Genomic DNA, 20,358 nt, shown 5'->3' on the forward strand with positions numbered 1-20,358 from the left:
GATTTCCCTAATGTTTCGTTCAGAAGTGGGGTTGCCATCAATAAAATCGCCAACCCAGGACGAACGGCATGGAAACCCCGAACTTTTCCGCCTGAAAACCGGACACTTTTAACTACTTTTTTTACCACGCTTATATCAGCTTGCCGTGTTTTTGTTGTTGTTGTATGCGTCAAATCTTGCAGTCGAATTTTAAACTTCTTCTCATAGTCCAATCTTGCTGAAATTTTGTATACACACTTGCTTCCTAATAGAATATTTGCCCGCCATACTCGTGGCATCAAAAATAACTAATGTAGCCTAATCTCTTCGCATAGGAATATCCAAATTTAATAGGATATTTATTTATTGGCTATAAAAACGGGATAATAAATTACCTGATCATGACACAATATTTTCCCTTTTACAAAAGATCTTGTAAAGATATGTAAAGACTAAAAAGTAGAAAATAAAATATATTAAAAAATCTCTTTAAAAACCACGCTTATATTAAAATGCACTAAAAAGGAGAAAATAATTTTTTTCCTTGTTCTCTCAAAAGTTTAATATAAATTGAAATAAAATCATGACATTAGTGACTATAAAAATAAAAGCGTGGAGCGCTAAACTATATTGACGTAATCTTCGTGGGCGCTCCACGCTTTTATTTATAGTCACTCATGTCATGATTTTATTTAAATTTATATTAAACTTTTGGGAGCACCAGGAAAAAAATTATTTCCTCCTTCTTAGTGCATTTTAAAATAAGCGTGGTTTTTAAAAAGTTTTTTTATATATTTTATTAAATTAGATATGATGTGATAAAGAAAAGTTTCGGACGAAATTATTACGATAAACATCAGTAGATAGGAATCATTTTTTAATGAATTATAGTGCAAAATTTTCGTCTCGATATCTCTTATGGTTTACTTCAAATAATTTTAAAAGTAGGACAAGTCCGGACGGATGGCAACCCTATTCAGAAGCCACAACAAATCGTCAATTGCATTTAATCTTTTGTGAAAACAAATTACAGAAGATGGCCCCGGCCGAAGCTGGGCCACAAATAAAAGGGAATTGGTCCGAACCGTTCCCGCCGAATTCTGTCCGGAACAGGTTCCCACTGGCATAAATAATCTGTGTGTTCGTCGGTTGTTCGTTTATTCGCGCAGAAAATTGCGAGCTGCGCGGTTGAGGAAGGCCAAGAGCCAGGAAGGAGCTTGCGCGTTTTTCGAGCAAGACGTTACCTTCGTGCATTATTTATGGGATCGCATTATACTTTCATGCGGTTATTTCCAATTAACGCGTGTGCCAGTCCCGGCGTTTAAGGTTTCTTTTATGGGGGACAGGTTGCTTCGGAACGAGCGCATTAACGGAGCCACGGTGCTTGTCAGTGTTTGCACCGCTGCACGGACTCCTTTTTTCTGGAAATACGCTCATCCTGTTGCTTTTGAATATACCAGTCCCCTGCGATACTTGTCATTTCCTACGAATCCTAATAGGGTCGACAGACGTCTAAGATTAACTCCAACAGGTTTTGGAAGATGTTTAAACTCTAATAACTAACTTTCTGGAAAAATGGCGACCGGAATCCAATCCAGATGATCCACCAAAGGTTTGAGTCCTTCTTGTTGTTAATCGAGATGCAGTGTGTTTTGCTAGATGTATGTTTAGTATTGTAAGGATCACAAATGAATACATAGCCTAACGATTCTTGTGAATTGTAAATGCACATTTGGCAACGCTGCAGATAATATTATTCGTCACGTGGATAACGTATATGGTATTCCTACGGTGGCTCTGGTAATTTGATTAGCAACTGTATTTTAAGTGGTTCAAACAGAATTATTAATTTAGAAAAGCGAATGGAGAAAGTGTATGTTTATTCATGATTGTGTAATTAAGCAAAAGGTAGTTTGTGATATAAGACCTGGACAGATTTGAAATATCTAGAGGATCTTTAATTGCGTCTCTACAATTATGTCTCGAGTCGAATCGCGAACGATTCCAGCAGAATCATGAATTTACAAGGTGCAAGAGATTGTTCATGGTGTCGCCGAAGTGAAGGGTAGTTTGTTCTTCAGGAATGTCGTCACTGGTAGACTGCGAATTTTTCTGTAAAATTAAAATTGTCTGCATTCATTGCAAGACGCAGGGACTACATTGTTGTTCGTTTTGCAACAGTTTTAACGAGCTCGAAGATTTGTAGATTCCTTAAATGTTTCCGATTTCTAGTGAGGGAAAGGAGAACTCGAAACTCTCGAAAGGGAAATGAATCAATCCAGATGCTCCCAACACAGTCGCCGCTTCTCCACGAAACAGATCCTCCCTAAAACGAGGTGATCTGTTCTCCGCGAGATGAAACGGTGTGACAAAGTTGCCTCTGGAAGGAGCGAGGCAGAGAAATGCGGCTGGTCGAGGAATGTTGAGGAAGGACACGGCCAGCCCAGCTGCAGAGAGTCGGCGTCGTCGTCGTCGCCAGGCCACGGACCCGGAAAGAGAGCCTCCCATGTTGAACCATAGAAATTTATGGAGGTTCGATGAAGCCGTGGGACGTGGGCCGCGTCCGGAACGACGATATCCTTGCTGGCAGTTCACAAATCAGCCGCCCATTGTTGCTTGACTCGCTCTTCCCTTCGCGGTCGAGCTCTCGCACAAGATACACTTCGTCGCCCAGTTCCCATTCTTACACCTTCGGCCGACGACGGTTTTCTTTATCTCCTACCCGCTGTCCACTCGGCCCTCTTCTTCCCTGAGATCGATCCGCCGCGCCGCGCCGAGCTGCGACCGGTGTAACGCCTTTCCGGGAACGTTCCTCAGTCGATACCTCTCGATAGTCAATATCGAAAACTCGGTGGGCGAGATTCCTCCAATCGTTAATCCACTGTTGCGATAACGCGGCTCATTCGCTATTTTTTCAGTTATTCAACCTGAATTGGTTGAATCGAACAGGTTATCCAACGTGTCCGAAAAATGTTTTACTTCTTCGAAAGGCGTGATTCCCGAGGTCATTCGTAGTAAGTATTTTCTTTGCTAAAATCTTTTCCGCGCGTTTGTATAAAGAGCTATTAACGAAAAACTCGGACCAATCGGAGGACGGCTATGGCGGACAGATTTCAACTCGGCATCAGGTGCCGCTGCGGGTGGCGTTGTCATTGGCCGAGCCGAAATCCGCCCGCAGTAGCCACGTTCTAATTGGCCCGTGTTTTCCGTGAATAATTCCGTAATAAAGTCGCGAAGGACATTTCCGCAGAGGAAAAGTTACTGCGAATGACTTCAAGAATGATCCCTTTCGACGAAATACAACTCTTTTGAGATACTCTGTATAAAGGAAAATATCGAGCACCTGTAGTGTTGCACAGTAGGTGAAAGGTTAAGGGTTGAATCGAACACATACAGAGAATGTTCTCTCCTTTAGCATTTGTAATATGTGAATGATCAGATCAAGCCACTATAGCGGTGCACAGTAGCTAAAAGGTTAGGGGTTGGACCGAACATACATGATATTCATTCTGTTAACATTTCTATTACAAAAGAGGGTATCCAAAGGACTCTTTTCCAATTATTCTCCTCCAGGTATCCTCGTGGATCAGAAAAGGACAGAAGCGAACAGCGAGACTAGTCGAGTTTCCCGAGCATCGAACTGGTTCGGATTTCCAGCAAATTGCGGCTCGTTTACACTTGTAAAACACCGAAAGTATCGGAGCGGTATCCCTCGCAACAGGAAACGAGCCGGGGGGGCTCGTAAAACGGCGAGTACCCGGGTCGGTAATAAGGCAAAATCGCGCGCGTTGCCGGAGCCGAAAAATCCGCGATCTATGTAGCGTGGCGAGGGTCCAACGTCGGGCACAGCGCCGATCTAATTGCCGGTCGGCGTGGTGCAACGTCTCGCCGTTGCAACGTGTCCCCTTTTTTTTTCTTCCCTCCTCATTCCCAGCCCGCCCGCCCGTTCGTTCGATCGCCTCTCCCGGTGCACTTTAGCGGCTCTCTTCGCCGCTATCTTGCGTTCACGGTTGAACGGCTGCGGGTGAAAAGTACGCCGGCATAACATATAATTATTCCAGCAAAATGCCAATTGGTTAATCGTGCATCCGATATGTCCAATCGCCGGTGACGAGCCGACGCGAAAAATTCGCGCGCCACGCCGATAAACGGATTTTCCATTTGCTTGCGCGGAGTAAGCGTTCGTCGGCGAAAACGGGAGACCATCGCACAGTGGTCCAAATCGAGAAATTCGGTGACTTTTTGACCAAAAACGAACTTTCTCGTATTGATATCGAATCAATGAACATTGCTTCCCAATTGTCCATAGACCTCGGAAATGCAGAAATTAATACAATTTAATAAATATTATAGTTGTAATAAATGTTGAAAGTTGGACACTTTAAGAAGAGTATTTTTCTCTTTGAAGCGATGCCCTGACGTTCCTATTTAATATTTTCTCGCACTTTTTTTTTTAATTAAAGAGCAAATTTTTGCGATAAGAAATCGTATCTTGCATTATTAACTAGGCTGCATAATATATTAAAATTTAATTCTGGACTAAATGGCGAAAATTAAAAAATTTTTTTATAATCGGTAAGGGATATCTTTAAAGTCCCAGGAAGTCCCAGTTTCTAACAAATTGGAATATTTTTAGCACACCTTCCACTACATAATCGCAAAAAAATTATTTCCTTCTTTGTTTTTGTATGCGTTAATTAAAAAAAGATTTCTCAAATTTACATTTTATCCATTCCATAAAAGATTGCATGTGTGAAATATAAATATAAAATACACGCCCTTAGAAAGAAGAAATGGTTTGAAAGATTGTATTTAAACAATTTCTATTTTTTAGTGAAAAATATCAATGAAAATTAATTAAATATTATTTAACAAATAAAAAAATATTAATTTGTCTATAGTTCAAATTGACTATATTTTAATTGAATTTTAGTGCAAATTTCATCCCGATATCTCTTATGGTTCAAAAGTTATAACAAAAAGTCACTAAATTTCTCGATTTGGACCGCGTCGCTCACTCTTTGCACTTTTATTATTAATTTTTGCGTAAATACAGTCTTGATTTTTCTAGTGTCTCTGATTCTAGACGGTTGATAGAAGAAGAAGAGGAAAATCTTTCAACGTCTGCCATGCCTAATGAAGCAATCAACGCGCACAAACGCATAGATCCCGACGCGACGCCTGCACCTGGTCGCACAGGTAGGAATCGCATACAGGAAATCCCGTCAGCTTGACGTCAGTTCGATCGATCGATCCTCGAATCGTTCGGTTGATCCCCGCGACTCCCGGATGGGTAATTGCACGTTCGCGATGATGAATCACGGTCCGGTAACAATGCGGTTGCATTACCCGCGGCGGCGTCGACCAAGTGGGAGGGAATGCCGCGATAAACGCCGCGCTTAATTACTATAATTGAGATAATTAGGTTGTGTAATTGAAGGAGATGAATGAAACCGTCGCGTCGGTGAGCATCTGAATCCGATCGGGCGGATCGCTTTCGCTCAAGTTCGTGCCGCGGAAGGAAGGACACGCGGAACGCGTAACTCTCTTCCATTGTTAGAAAGCGAGGATTATGTAATCGTAATAAAATTCGCTAGAACCGGGCCCATCCGATCGTCCGAGGCTTTTAGAAGACGGACGCGAAACGCTCACGGGGCCCGCAATAAAACTGGGACGCGCGTTGCCGATAATAATGGCCCGGTTCTTCCCGGTTTTCTCTCCTTTGCGGCGATTCGCCGTTGCGTTGGCCGAAAGCGGCCGCGATGCCTCACGGGATCCGACGCTGAGGACGTGTCTTGCGTTCCAGATATCTTTTACGTAATTCCGAAAAGCGAATCTCTCGAGGACTCGACCGTTCGCTAATTAAGAACTTTGCCCGGCCCGGCCCGAGGACCCGCTGTCGACGAAAACCCAGATACCCCGGGTTCAACGACGACGCAACCGACAGCCAATTACCGTGCCTCATTCCCGGCTCGTAAACTCTGTCCTCGGGGGTTCCATCGGTCGCTTTAATCGCCGCCAATTAAAATCGAATCGTCCCGCGGCCACGGATTTTCGTCACGACGGAAATCCCGAAAGTGAGATATTCTTGGCAACAATTCGCGACACAGAGCGATCTCGTCGATACACGCTCGGATTTACCGTTCGCAAATTTCACCAGGCTTGTTTTACCTTGGAACCACCGCGATCTTATCGAAAGGAGGATATTGCGATCTCGATGCGCGCCGATCGGTTGTATGGGCCTGCTCGCGGTGATGAACTTTCACGGCATTCAGATAAATGTTTGCAAGAAAACTACCAAAGATATTCAATTTTCGACTGTCGTTGGTGTCGGCCGTGATTCATCGATTCCTTGCCTCTGGGAACTGTAAAGTCTCTCGTGTCTCTTCGAGTACGTTGCGATAGAATGTGCTCGTTCGAAATTATGGATAAAATGCAATTGTAAAATGCAAATCAGTTTTTTTACATTTAATGATTGTACAAAGTCGAATACAGCACCTTTCAAAGCAGCTAGCTTCGTCTTTCTTACGACCGATTTCTCGCAAATAAGGAAATACATACGAAATTCTTTTCGTCCAGCAACAACGCATGCAAATTTGATTGAAATTAACGCGTTACGCTCGAACGATGCGCCTTTCGAGATTTCCCAGCGTTAAAATACTTGACCGAACGGAAGTACGACTATTAACTATTTAGCCGCTTTGAATCGGCCGTAATTCATTTCTGTTAATCGGCGCGCGTTCGCCTCCCTTTCGACGAGACGAAGAAACGACCTTCCTTCGATGAACGCAGCCATCGTTAGCGAAATATCACCGCCACCGCCTCGCTTTCCAACGGCAGCTGCTCTCCGATCGGTTCTAATGGATCTAGAAATCGGTGCATAAATTGAACCCACCAAGAGAAACGATCAGAGCGGTTCCTGGTCGGTATTCCGTAGCTTTTTGGGCCTGTCAGTCAAGCACAATAGGCACAATTGGTTCGATGCAACGTTCGAACTGTTATTCTCGAGGAGCACTTCGGAAATCTTGGTCTGGGATGTTTAGACTTTCCCATCGGGAAGTTGTTCAACCTATTTTCATCTGACTGTCGGACCTCGATTGAAATTTCCATTGTGGCGATCCATGACTTGTTCAATCAAGAATCAACCCTTTTCGATATGGAGGAGATGGTGTTATGTATATTCTATTGAAATTATTAAGAAGAAGAAATCATGTTTATATATATATCTGTTGTATCTTCTAAATCATGTAAACAATTTTTATTTCGCAAGAATAAGAAACATTGCAGATGGTTCTTGTGTGGATATGTGTGGTGAAAATGAAAAACATAAACGAGGGAGATGCAAAATGTATGAGGTGAATTTCTGTGTGGTGAGAACGTGAAAGAAACGTAATGAGTGAGAGGCAAACTGTATGAAGTGAGTTTGTTCGAACGAAATAAAGAAAAGAGTGCAAGAATAAAGAAATAATACACGAGGGAGCGTGTCGGAAAATTTGTCAGTGGTTAATTGAACATCGTTTGTGTTGCACGTAATATGTTTTGTTAGATATATGATTCGTTGATAAACATCCGTCCACTGCTTGAACAGTCCTAAACGTTTGGTCAAGGACTCTACGATGAAATAGACGACGGAGGACATTCAGGACCAGGAAGAATTGCGTGTTACTACTGGCTAGATTTTTGGCAACTACGAGAGCGGGACAAAGCGAGCCGCCTGTGTATGCAGCGCTCGGTGCAGTCTCCGGTGCAGCGGCGTCGTTGGTTGTGCAGGGCGCTCGGTCCAGTGCAGCCGCGGATCGGTGCGACGAGGCGTGTTTCGTGTGCGTGCACCTTCGGCGATGATCGTCTCTCTTTCTCTGGCCGGCGGTGTTCTCCTCTTCTCCTCGTCTGGCCGCGCTCACGGTGAAAGTGAGCGCATTCCATGGCCACCGCGACCACGCCCGACCAACACACTCTCGCCCCGGTCGCTCGTTCTCTCGCGAAAGAGATCAGCGAGAACGTGGCCGACCGGAGCAGAGCAGAACACAGCTGAACAGAGGCTGAACAGAGCGGAGCGGAGCTGAGCCGATCCGTTCCGATCCGATCCGCGAGTGAGGAGAACACAGCGCAGCGCGCTGCAGCGTGTCCGTGTCCGTGTGCCTCTGCTCGTCGTCGTCGTCGTGCTGTGCCATGCCATGCCGGTGATCGTCGGTAGGAAATTCTCCTTAGGCGCGATAGTGCTGGTTCGCCGGTTGCTCCACGCTCCATCGGGGTCCAGGACGGGTTTCCTATTTGCGCCAAGACCACCTAGGCGAGACGCGTTTAGGCGGCGGACCTCATCCAGTTCACCGTCCCACCGATATATATTATTTTACTCTTTTACTGCCGCTGCTGCCGTGCTCGGTTCCCCGGACACTCCATCCTCCTACCGAGTACTTGTCGTCATAGTATTCCTTTGCTTCTTGCTGTCCTCGCAATTGTTGCTGAAGGAGATATCAGACGATTGCTAGTCTAGCTCCGTTTTCGCTGTTCCTTTCTATTTCTTCTCTATCAGTTTAATGTCTGATTAAAAATCTCGTAGACTTCATAAACTTTGTCATTAGAAGATTGCGGATTTTGTGCAAAATAAAAATTGCAATATCTGCACTGCTCTTATGGCTTGATATGAATGCAGGACATTTCTATTTCGCATGAAAATCCGCATAAATCTGTAGTAATTATACATATATTCAACACGTTGTAAAGAACGATTCTTCGCCGTTCCAAAAATCGAAACCCTCGACAATTCACCGAGAGCGGATCTGAACCGGCCGAAGGATAGGAAGGCAATTTTCCATTCCGATCCTCGGGTATTATCTGCTGCACGCGAAAGTCTTAATTTTCCCCGTCCGTTCGGTGTCCTCCCTCTATTTCTCCGTGTCTGCCGGCATCTTTCCATCTTCTCTCCTCGCTTGTTTCTCGCCCGTCCGCTCTTGCGCTCTTGTAGCCGTCCTTTTTGTGTCATCCGGCCAGCAGCCGCGATATTTCTTCCTCTCGTTCGGCGAGCGTATTGAGAGATTAAACGCTATCTGCTGGCCGAGGCGGTATTTATGCTCTGTTGCGGGGTGTACACGGAAATATCGTGATTTTTCTGTGGGCCTCGGTGGCTCTCCGAGGACCACCACGAGGGGCCACGATATTCCCGGCATGTACCAGGCCCGTCCGAGTTTCTCCGTGGTCCTTTTATTAATCGGGCCGAGCCGGGCCGTTATCGCGCCCATTTTTCTGGCTCTCGCGATCGAAGCTCGTCGTATTAGTAGAAAGTCCTCGGCGATTCGTTGGCTACGCCTGAATTATGATCGCACGCCGCGGCCAACCTGTCTTGTACATCTTTCGAGCTTCGACATCGAATCCTACGCACCTAGTTCCTGGCTAACCGGAGCAATGCAAACAGATCCGCTTGTCCCAAATCCTAACTCGATCTCGAAGAGTGTGAATCGCGATGCACATTCGTTACATCTTCAAATGGTTTCGCGGGCCACTTTGATGACGCGTAACGTTACAGCGGATCGCACTTTAGATAAACATGATTTTAAAAAATGTAATACAAATTCCAAACGAATAAAACTTTATTGTTATACTATGGTTCAATATAATTAACTCTCCAGCTTTAATTAATGAGATATTTGTTCATCCTTTCTTTCACTTAATTTTTGTAAATCAATATTTATGTTCGACGTTGCATGTCTTTTGTCAGCTGCTTTTCTATATTGGCATCACTTAATGAAGCACGCGATGAACTCTTCGTGAATTTCATCTTCGAAAAACTGTTTCACAAACATATGTGGATCCAAGAGCAGTTACAACTCGTTGTGCAAAATATCTTAAGTTGGAATATCTCTCAGGTGTAATACTTGTAAATATTGTAAAAATTTATTTTTGATGTGGACGCAAAAATTTGTTTCATTTCTTTGTTGAGAAAGATATTAACTATAGAACTGGAGTTCGTAGTCGCACTTGCGCATTATAACAACGACACTTCTTGTATACATACAACGAGGAACAAAAGTTTCAATAGAAATATAAAATCGTCCAGCGGGCCGCGTGTTGGCCAGGCCTGGTCTAATCTGTCTAAAGACTACTCACATCCCTATACGTTCGGACTCTCTCCTTTTCAGGCTGAAATCCCAGCTGAAACGAAATGGTTTCCGCTTCGAAAATCGAAGTGTTTAAAAATCCTTTGAAAAGAGATTGTTATGGCGGCATAACACGCAGCTCATTCGATCGGCGCGTCATCCAGACATCCGCCACAATTACCGGGTTTTTATCGGATCGTGATTTTACGAACCCGTTCAGCGATTATTCAGCCGGAGAGCCGCGGAGAGGGAACGTTAGGATTTATTAATTACCGTGATTTATCGCGCCGCGTTTTACGACCGCGACCAGTACAGTTATTCTGTCTCCCTCTCTCGCTGTCTCTCTCTCTCGTTCTTTCTCGCAGTACGCTCGGCCCTCGATGCAAGATTTTAAGCGGCCGCTATTATCGACACTCTGGACCGAGTCCAAGACGCTATCCGCCCGACTATCAGAAATTTATATCGTACACATAAGCGAGCTCATATTATTGCTCCTTTTATGCGCCGGTTGTGTAATTACGGTGCACTGTTATAATTAGAAAGCAACGCCGTTGTACGATCCGCGCGTATAACCGTTAGAAACGATCGTTGCGCGGTACCCTCGCACCGGTCCGAGCCTTAATTATCGCCCGGCTCTCGCAAATCGCGAATTTTTTCGGTCAGGCGATCGTGGAACAGATCGACCGGTAGCTCGTCCGATTTACGTCCGCCGGAAACGCCGTTATGGGAGCGTCGCTCGATCCGAACAGGTTGTCTATAGCGATCCACGCCGCAACAACAAGCAACTTTGTCTCTGATGCTCGTTGCTAATGGTATGCGCTGTTTAAAATGCGCACAGAGTCGCAACCAGTTTGCCTCGGAACTCAGCTATCGATAACTGTCGGACTGGTGGTGATGAGGTCCAGGAATCTCTATCTTCGAATTTTTGTTACGCACCTGCTTGCCCAGTGAACAAATCTGTTCGAATGCAGGTGAACAATGAAATACACTGGTAGCAAACGTGTTAGTATATTAATTGAGCAGATGTATGTATGTTTCAAGTCCATTTTAATGCAGAAGTACGCTGACCGAATTGCTGAGTTCGCGAGCAAATGTCAAGAACGAGGGAGGAAGGAGTTAACGAAAGAGTTAACGGTGTCGAACGCAGAACAAAGGATCGCGGAGGCAGGGTCGCGGGGAGCAAGGTCGTCTCGAATTTCTCGAAAGCGATCGGGATCGCGGCGAGGCGTGGATTCGCGTGCAGTTCGTGGCGCAAAACCGCGTTGTTCGCGATGTAACGGGTACTCGGTGCATCCTCCGAGAATGGAACCGCAAGCGGTACGCTGCTGCACCAGATACAGGGTGATTCACTGGGTAGTGCACTTAGGATTGTGAAAATTAATGCATTGAGAATTTTATGATTTCATTTCGGTGTCACAAAAAACGAGTCATAGTTCTTTGTCTCAATAGCAAAAATGATAAAGGTATAATTTAACCCTTAGCACTTGACTGGTGACTGAGGCGGCACTAAAAATTGCTTACGTTATTAAATATATTGGTATCTATTCAATTACTAAACATTTAGATATTGTATGAGGTATTACACTAACAAGCATAACTGATCCAACACACTTTAAATCAGAATAACTTTTTTATGAATGGACCAAACGACTTCAATTTCTCTGTAAGGCTAGAAGAATTAGTTTAGTCAATGACGTCTAAAAAATATTTTGAAAAAATGCATTTCGTCGGAATTGCGAAAAAAAAATAGTAAAAATTGATTTTTACTACTTTTTTAGCTGACCTAATAACGAAAAATTAAAAGATGTGTTTGGTCAACTGGTATAAATAATATACGTTCTGAAAATTTCATTGAAATTGGTTAATTTGGTTTGCGAATTATAAACGATCAAAAGTGGTAATTTGTAGTGTACCATAAAGTGGCAAGTTCTACCATTTTTGATCGTTTATAATTCGTACACCAATTAACGAATTTCAATGAAATTTTCAGAGCGTATATAATTTATATCAGTTGACAAAACACATTTTTTAAATTTTCGTTATTGGCCCCGCTAAAGAAGTCGTAAAAATCAATTTTTACTATTGTTTTTCACAATTCCGACCGAATGCATTTTTTTCAACATGTTTTTAAGACGTCATTGACTAAACTAATTCTTCTAGCCTTACAGAGAAATTGAAGTCGTTGGTCCTTTCGTAAAAGAGTTATTCTGATTTAAAGTGTGTTGAATCAGTTATGCTCGTTAGTGTATATCAATTTCATATCCACCAAATTTAAAATATCGTAGAGAACGGAAATATCAAAGGTCGGAAGAAATGTTTAATTTTCCAGTCAAAATAGCTCCGAGTGCAAAGGGTTAAAGCAGTAAAAACATTAGAAAAATTTAAAAATACTTTTCTACTATTTTCAACCTATTAAACATATTGGGAAGAAAAATGAATTTCTATTTCACTCCAGTTTGGTGCAATTCAGGTGGAAAATTTTTATTTTGCATAAAATCCACTAATCGTGTTTATCTTGGGCAGGAGTTGTCAATGAAGGTCACAGTGATCGACTTAGAGAATCAATTCGAATTAAGTCAACAATCCTAACTACGTCCTTTGCTTGGGCCCACTGCTAAGTGAATCAGCCTGTAGAATCGTCGAGGACGGATTATCCGCTCGGTAACGGTAGCTTTCCGCGCGAGGGCAACGCGAGAGGGTACCGCGCCAGGGTTTGACTTAATACAGTTACGCCAGCGGTAATTTTCAGCGGCGAGGAGGATCCTGGCACGGGCGAGGATGCCTCGGCTGCAATTCAGGTTCAGCGCAGAGGTCGAGGGCGCAGCGATCGAGGATGAGGCGTTCCACAACGCTCTGAGAGATCGCAGCTGGGAGTTTCTCCTCGTCCGTTGGATGAAGCGGCCAGGAATGCGAGGTACGCGGTTAGGGTTGCCATCTATAAAATCACGAACTCAGGACGAACGGCATAAAAATTCCGGTTCTTTCCGTCTGAAACCCGGACACTTTTAACTACTTTTTAAGGGGTTATGCCACCGACCAGGCGGCCAAAATGACATCAAAGTTTACAAATTTTTTCTTCAAATGTATGAATGTGACAATTTTTTTATTAGGATATATGGTTAGGGCATACATTGAAGGTTATTCTGTAAAAATTTCACAAAAAAATATTAAAAAATGGCCGAGTTATCCGTTTTCTTGCATAGCTTCTCCGTCAAAACACGTGTAGACGGTGTCACGGATTGTGATGCCCAGGGTTATCTGAAATTAAAAAACTCATGATTTAAATACAAATATATAAAAATATAAGAAATATAAGAAAAATATATATTACTTTCATTCCTCATGGTCATGAAGATTGCGAATCTGGTTGACCAGAATTTTGCTTGGAAAACACAGGCATCAGACATCTCTGTGTTGCAATAGTAGTAAAATACAATAATACACTACGGCGGAGTATCGAGATTCTTTTCCGCTAGAGCACGTAGCATCGCGGTAACGGCGGCGGAGAGAAGATAGCATAATTGGCGAGCATTAAACCGTAACAGCGATGTAACGAGGACGTAACGTTCGATGATTCATTAATCGATCCGGCGAACGACGATAATCGCGGCGCGAGAACAAGCTCGATACTATTCGGAACGGTGGCGGGGATAATCGCGACAGAACGAAAACAAGAACGATAATGAAACACTGTCGCGATGATCGACATCGCGCAATCTGGATCGCGATACGATCCCGCAAATCAGGAACAAATTCGAAAATTGTTTCTTCATTGAACGGAATACTGTCGCTTATGTAATCTTTTGTTCTATCTAAATCTATCTAAATCGAATAACACCGAGATACAAATTCTCATTCTCAGAAGAAAATATTTTTAATATCTTAAAAAATTTCCCCGATATTCTCCACCATAATTCTGCGATCTAAATTATCGAGCGCGGCGTGACGCCGATCTCGATCAAGGGGTGAACGGATCGCGGAAGGTATCGGTCTACTTTTCACGGTCTGTCGATCGGCGATCTTCTGTAATCGCTTTGTCGATCGAGAAGGGAGGCTCGACCCGCCGCGGGACGACCTTCTTCGCAGCGAAGCGCTCGCTTAATTTCACTTTCGCAACGACGTGACGCGACAGGACGCGGCTGAGGTGGTTAAAGTCGGCTACAGCGGCGGCTGTAAGATTAATCCGTCGCGTAGTCGAATCTCGAGGACGCCTTGTTGCACCGCGATCGAGGATCGAGCATCGCCGACGTTGATCGCTTATTTTCCTGGGGTCCGCTCTCTCAGCGCATTTTTCCCAACAGCTTCTTCTGCGCATTCTAACCGCGGGATTATTAAATGATGTTTAATTGCAACGGCCGGGAACGATTAATATCGTTAAACCGGAGTCATTTGTACCGTGTTACGAGCTACAAATTGGCCGGCAAATTAACCGTTCGAGAGGCGTGCTGCTGGAATCAACCGAGGCTCCGTCGAAAGCGGTTGAACACGAGACTTATGGGATCGGTCCTGCTAATGTCCATTTCTTTTTCACTGGTCTTCTCAGAATCCTTGGCAGAACATGATGTTGCAAGCCAGATATATATTTAATTCTTCTTCAATTCTTTAATGATCTACATTACTTTTTCTTCAATTGTGGTATAAACACATAAAATGCGCAGACTAATTGTTTCGATAATTTCCTGCGCGAGAACTCTGTGTCTATCGAGGTAATAGGTCGGATAGCTAAAAATTCCGGTACTATACGGATTGAAACGAGGCGTTATCTGGTCGAGAGACTTCGTTGAGCGGGATCCGAGGTCCCGGGGGTGAATTGCACAAGAATCCGGTGAAGGGTCGCGGAAAATCGCGGGAAACGGAGGCGCAGAGTCTCGCGGAGGTGCTCGTGTAACCGACAGGAACGCTCGCGATGGAAATACCAGGTCGGCCGTCCAGATTGGTCGAGATAGGATCTGGCGGTGCGGCGCGCGTTTCGAAGATTTAGCAAGCTGCCGGGAGAGACTTTCGTTCCGGTGCCCTAGGAACACCCACGTAAGGCAACGCGGCTCGGTGTATCGATAGGAGAGGGCACGCCGCACGCCGCGCGCCGCGCGCCGCGCCGCTCCGGTACCGTAGCAGATCGAGCTAGCTATCGACACGTTTCGAGAGGAGCAAACGTAAGTGGAGGCACGGAGAACCGCACACGTACACGCGCCTCGGCCACCACCTTCGTCCCTATCTCATTCTCTCTCTACCATTTTTCTCTGTCTTTCTCGTTTCGCGCGCTCGCGTGCTCCAGCGCAGCGACCAACAAACGTGCACGCCGAGCAACCTACCGAACGAACGGAACGAAACGAAACGGAACGGCAGGGCAGGGCGTGGTCGACTCGGTTTATGTAAGGCGTACACGTTTTTTCGTCACCCGCCGCCGTTTCATTTCGTTTCGCGGTCCCCGGCGCGATTTATCTCGACGCGCAACTCCCGCGCTTCGATCCCCCTCGATCCCTCGCCACGCTTCGAACGCCGAGCCTCGTTAACCAGAGAATCGGCCGTTTCCTTTTTTTTTTATTTATCCCGCTCTCGGGAAAGATCGACCGGCGCGGCGGAACACCGCTGCTCCACTTTCGTCCGCCTGCGTTTCCCGCCAATTGGGCTTTGTCCCGGACTACAGGAATGCCGCGATTAGTCCAAACGACGCGCGTTGCGAAACCGTCCGAAGCCGTTTCCGCTCCGCGAAGCTGCGGTTCGCTGCGATCCTTTGCGAGACGATAGCTAGGCAGGCGCATAATCCACATCTTTCATTTAGTTATATTTTCTTCTCGCGAAACTCTTTTTCTTCCTCTGATGTTTATAGTTAATTAACACGTTCGATACTACTGTGACGTATGTACGCAATTTTGTGCGAACGAACGCGCAAGACAAAGCCGCGAGCAGACACTCGAGCGCGACACGTGTGCATAGGAAATCGAGTATGGGAAGCGGCCTCCAGACGAGAGGGGGACCGTGACATTTTGGGCCTGGCGGATGTCACCGTGTCGCTCCCCATGTGAATGGGATGATCTTCGTTGGTCGGCTCGATTCATAGGTTCCCCGCTGACATTTGCCGACTGATAAATGTGGAGGAGGTCGGCGCTCGTGTGTCAGGTACCAGGGTATCGTGCTCTACCCACGATCGTTCCCTCTTTGATCGGTCTCGCAGGACCGCGAAAAGCGTCGCCGAACCTGAAAACAGGAAATCACGCTCGCGAAACGGCGTGCTTCGCCTCGCGTTGACAAATTCGAGACCGGCTTGGTATCGATTAGAAATCCCGCAATCGTGACTCTCCGGCTTGTCGGCCGACAAGGTCCTTCTCTCAGCGTTTAGTTCTCCCGGTTTATTTTCAGAGCTGTTCGTACTCGAGATACAGATTAGAGCCGATTTCACCAGTAATTTCCATTCGATCGCCTCTGCCGCGGCTGATTCGCTCGGCTTGCATGTGCTCGGCTTCGGACCGACGAATGCCTCGGATTCCTTGAAACGCCTCGCGTCGACAAGGCTACCGTCTTCCCCGCGGGAAGATTTATATCCCCGCAGATCCTCGGCCGACTTATCTGATCCGTCGGCCCCAGCCCTGAGCCCATATCCCAGCCGCCGATGTCATCGTCACCCGCGACAACACGATCTCCCTGTGTGAATGTGAATGGGACGATCTCCGCTTCCCCCACCACGGAATCCGATTCATAGCCCAGCCTGACATTTCAGTGCCGATCTCTACCTACGATCGTACACTCGACGCGAGCCCGCTGAATCTCCACCCAGTTAGGGTTGCCGTCTACAAAATCGCGAACCCAGAACAAACGGCATTACAACCCCGGACTTTTCCGTCCGAAATTCGGACACTTTAACTACGGATGGGATCAAGTACAATATGTACTCACGAATCCGAGTCAAGTTCAATAACCAAGTTTCATTTCATGGGTTTCGATTACTACTTAAAAGCAATAAAAGTTTCAATGATTATACTTGAAAAGTATTCGTTGCATACAAGTAGTTATCGAACCTCTGAATGAGTACTTACAAGTTTCGAATCCACTAATTCTTCTAGCCTTACAGTAGTTCTGATAGTTCTCATTTAAAGTGTGTTATGCTCTTTACTGTACTTCGGAGAACAGAGAATCTAACCTGTTGAGGGAAAACGGGATGATTGTGGGAACTGTAACAAGTTATCAATTTTTTCTGTTATACATATATAATATTATCATTTAGAAAAGAGCAGTGACTTGTCCCAGTTCCAAGAATCACGCTGTATAGTATATAAATATAGTAAATATATAAAATTTAAAATGGCAGGAAAATTAAAGGTATCTAGGAATATCAATTCCTTTCACTTGGTTAATAAAACTGATTCGAGAAAGAATATTCTATTTGGTAAGAAAAATGGCCGGTCGGCAAGGTGTGAAAAATACTGTCGTGATGAAAAACGTTCCGCGTTCCTAGTTTCCGAATTCCACGGCGAGGTCAGCAGAAACGTCGATGATAACAGAAATCGGTTCCCGATGCACAAAGTTTCTCTCGCGGCGCGGCAGCCGTTGATTTTTCCGCAGACGGACCAGTTCTGCTCGACGATCGATCGACGGCCGCGCGCGGTATATTATTCCAATTATCCAACAGTTTGTTGCTTTCCTACGTTCCTCCCATTCCTCTTGCGTCGCGCATTCCGGAAGAGAGAATTTCGATCGAGGCACTTTCTCCGGCCGAACATCGCGGATTCCTTTATTTCGCATTTTCGCGGCGCGGCGCGGTGGTTGAACGCGCAACGGGTGTGACTCTCGCCTTTAATCCTTTGGCATTTGCACGACAGTTCCTGCGCGTAAGATCCGCGCGTGGCCTCACACAAGTGTCGCCTCTGTCGTCCTCTGCCGCCCAATGCCTGCTACTCCCACACTCTGATTTGTTTGCACTCGGGTCACGCGCGCTAGATTATCTTCCAGCTCCGTTCTTCATCAAGAAAACAGTCATTATACGGCTAGTAAATCTAACGATGCAGCGCAGTTTCGATCTGCAGCAATTTCGAATGCTTCTCGATCCATGTGCCACGTCTAATTACATCACGCGGCTTAATTAAACGATTCCTTAACACTTTGAGCGCTGCGTCTCTCATAAATTTGAATATTTACATTTTTTCATTGAATACATTACTAACTTGTATACACATCGAGGACTATGTGTAGTGATGTTTTTTATAATTGAAACGAGGATTTTATTGAAATCAGCGACTGACGGTCGTATTCTTTGTCGGAAGAATTGAATCTGACACGTTATCATGGCTGCTAGCAAAAAGTACAGGTTTTTCCTGGTAATACAATTAGTTTAAAAAACGCAACAACATTTTCTCTCGACAGAGAAGAAGAGTAGAGTTCGTCTTCGCGGTGATTGGAGCAGTTCTCTTCTGTCCGGACCGCCCACGCGTCGATCGTCACCGATCGATATCAGTTACCTTGTGTCGCGAGGACATCTCGATCGCTGCTGAGGTGATAGGTCGTCTAATTCTCAAGAAAACCTTGACTTATCATCCGCGACGAGATAATTCGTAACGATCCTGGACTGCGATATGCGGTGCAGTCGCCGATGGAAATTTTCCGATGCACCGGACTGCGTCAAGCGACTGATGCACGCGCTTCAAGGCGCGTCCCGCTAGATAAAGGATCGATTACATAAAGCAGTTCTTCCTCGGCCTCCTCTGCCGTTTAGCATACGATTAGCTGCGGTCGGAGTTACGATTTCTTGTGAATTTTTAGTGGGAGGAAGAATTGTCCTGCGCAATTCACGAATCGAGCGTGATAGGTTCACCGGAGACAGGCATTGCGATATCGACGACGGCCGCGGCGAGTTTTTAGTCGGAGAAGAAGAATGGTGATCGGGATCGATTTGCTCGAAGGACTTCCAGTTGATGCACGAGGTGCTGCTGAAACTTAGTATTGTGCGGATGCTTGGCGTGTTTGCTCATTCATTGGTAAGCAGACTGCGGATGTTCATGGAATTTGCAATTTTTGTGGACATATTTGAAGAAAGCAGATTTGGTTCACGTCGGAAAAAATAGGTTAGATTCAGATATCAAGATATTTTCTGAATATCATAAAATTAAATGTTAATTACATATGTCGATAAATAATAAGTAGACTGCGAATCTTCATCCATTTCTGAAGGAACTGAAAATTTATGAATAACAGATTAGAAAAATTTGAGAATGTTGTGATAAATGTTTTTAATGAAACAAAATCACTAAGGGATGAAATCAATTTTTAACCGACTTCGAAAAAGGAGGAGGTTACTCAATTCGATCTGTATGTGTCACTATGTGTCTTTTTTTCTTTTTTCGCTTCTTTCTGCTTTTTTTTCTATGTATGTTCACCGATTACGCCGAGATGGATGGACCAATCGGAACGAAACCTTCTGCATTTTGTAGAGTATGTCTCCCGATCGGTCCCTTGAAAACAAATTTTGCATTTTTTCATTCTTTGCGGTTTTTAGTGCAAATAACCAATAAGACCGAGAAACCATCCTACGGTGTTCCACAAATTCTGCTTGTTCCGCTAAAAAGAGTGAAATAAAAAAAATTTATAAAAAAAAATGAAAACGACTTCGAAAAAACGCACTAAAAAGTATGAAATAATTTCCATTTAATTTATGCGAATACACACGAACTTAGATACAATACAATCGTTTCGGAGGAGGCGCAAAATTGATTATGACTTCATTGCAATATGGTAAACTTGGAAATCAGTAGGTTAAAAGAGAAGATACATTAATATGTGAAAGCATGTAGAACAATTTAAGGGTTTTCGTAATTTCCAGTGTCGAAATTTTTCAATATTGCTCCGCCTCCGAAAAGATTGTATCGTATTTAAGTTCGTGTGTATTCACATAAATTAAATGGAAAATTATTTCATACTTTTTAGTGTTTTTTCAAAGTCGGTTTAATTTTTTTTATAAAATTCTTTTATTAATTAAACAAAATCATTAAGGGATGAAATAAATTTTTATTCTACTCCTGCTGCCCACAATCAATGCAGAACATTCCTATTTTGCATAAAGCTCCGCAATCTAATAATAAGCATTGTCAAAAACGTTCGGACATGGGTCAGCTTATTTCTGCTCTAGATTCAGCAGAAAAAGTTTCATTAAACTGGACGAGCCCACCATTACGACCTCTCCTTGTTAGCTGTAGAATCCAGTGAAAATAAAGTGTTTAAAATCCGGCGTTTTCTGCACGGCCGAGCGGAATTCAGTTTGCGGCCTCGTATCTCATCCCCCTGATAAATCCTCGGA

Source organism: Lasioglossum baleicum, chromosome 1, assembly GCF_051020765.1.
Source record: "Lasioglossum baleicum chromosome 1, iyLasBale1, whole genome shotgun sequence".
Classification (NCBI taxonomy): Eukaryota; Metazoa; Arthropoda; class Insecta; order Hymenoptera; family Halictidae; genus Lasioglossum; species Lasioglossum baleicum.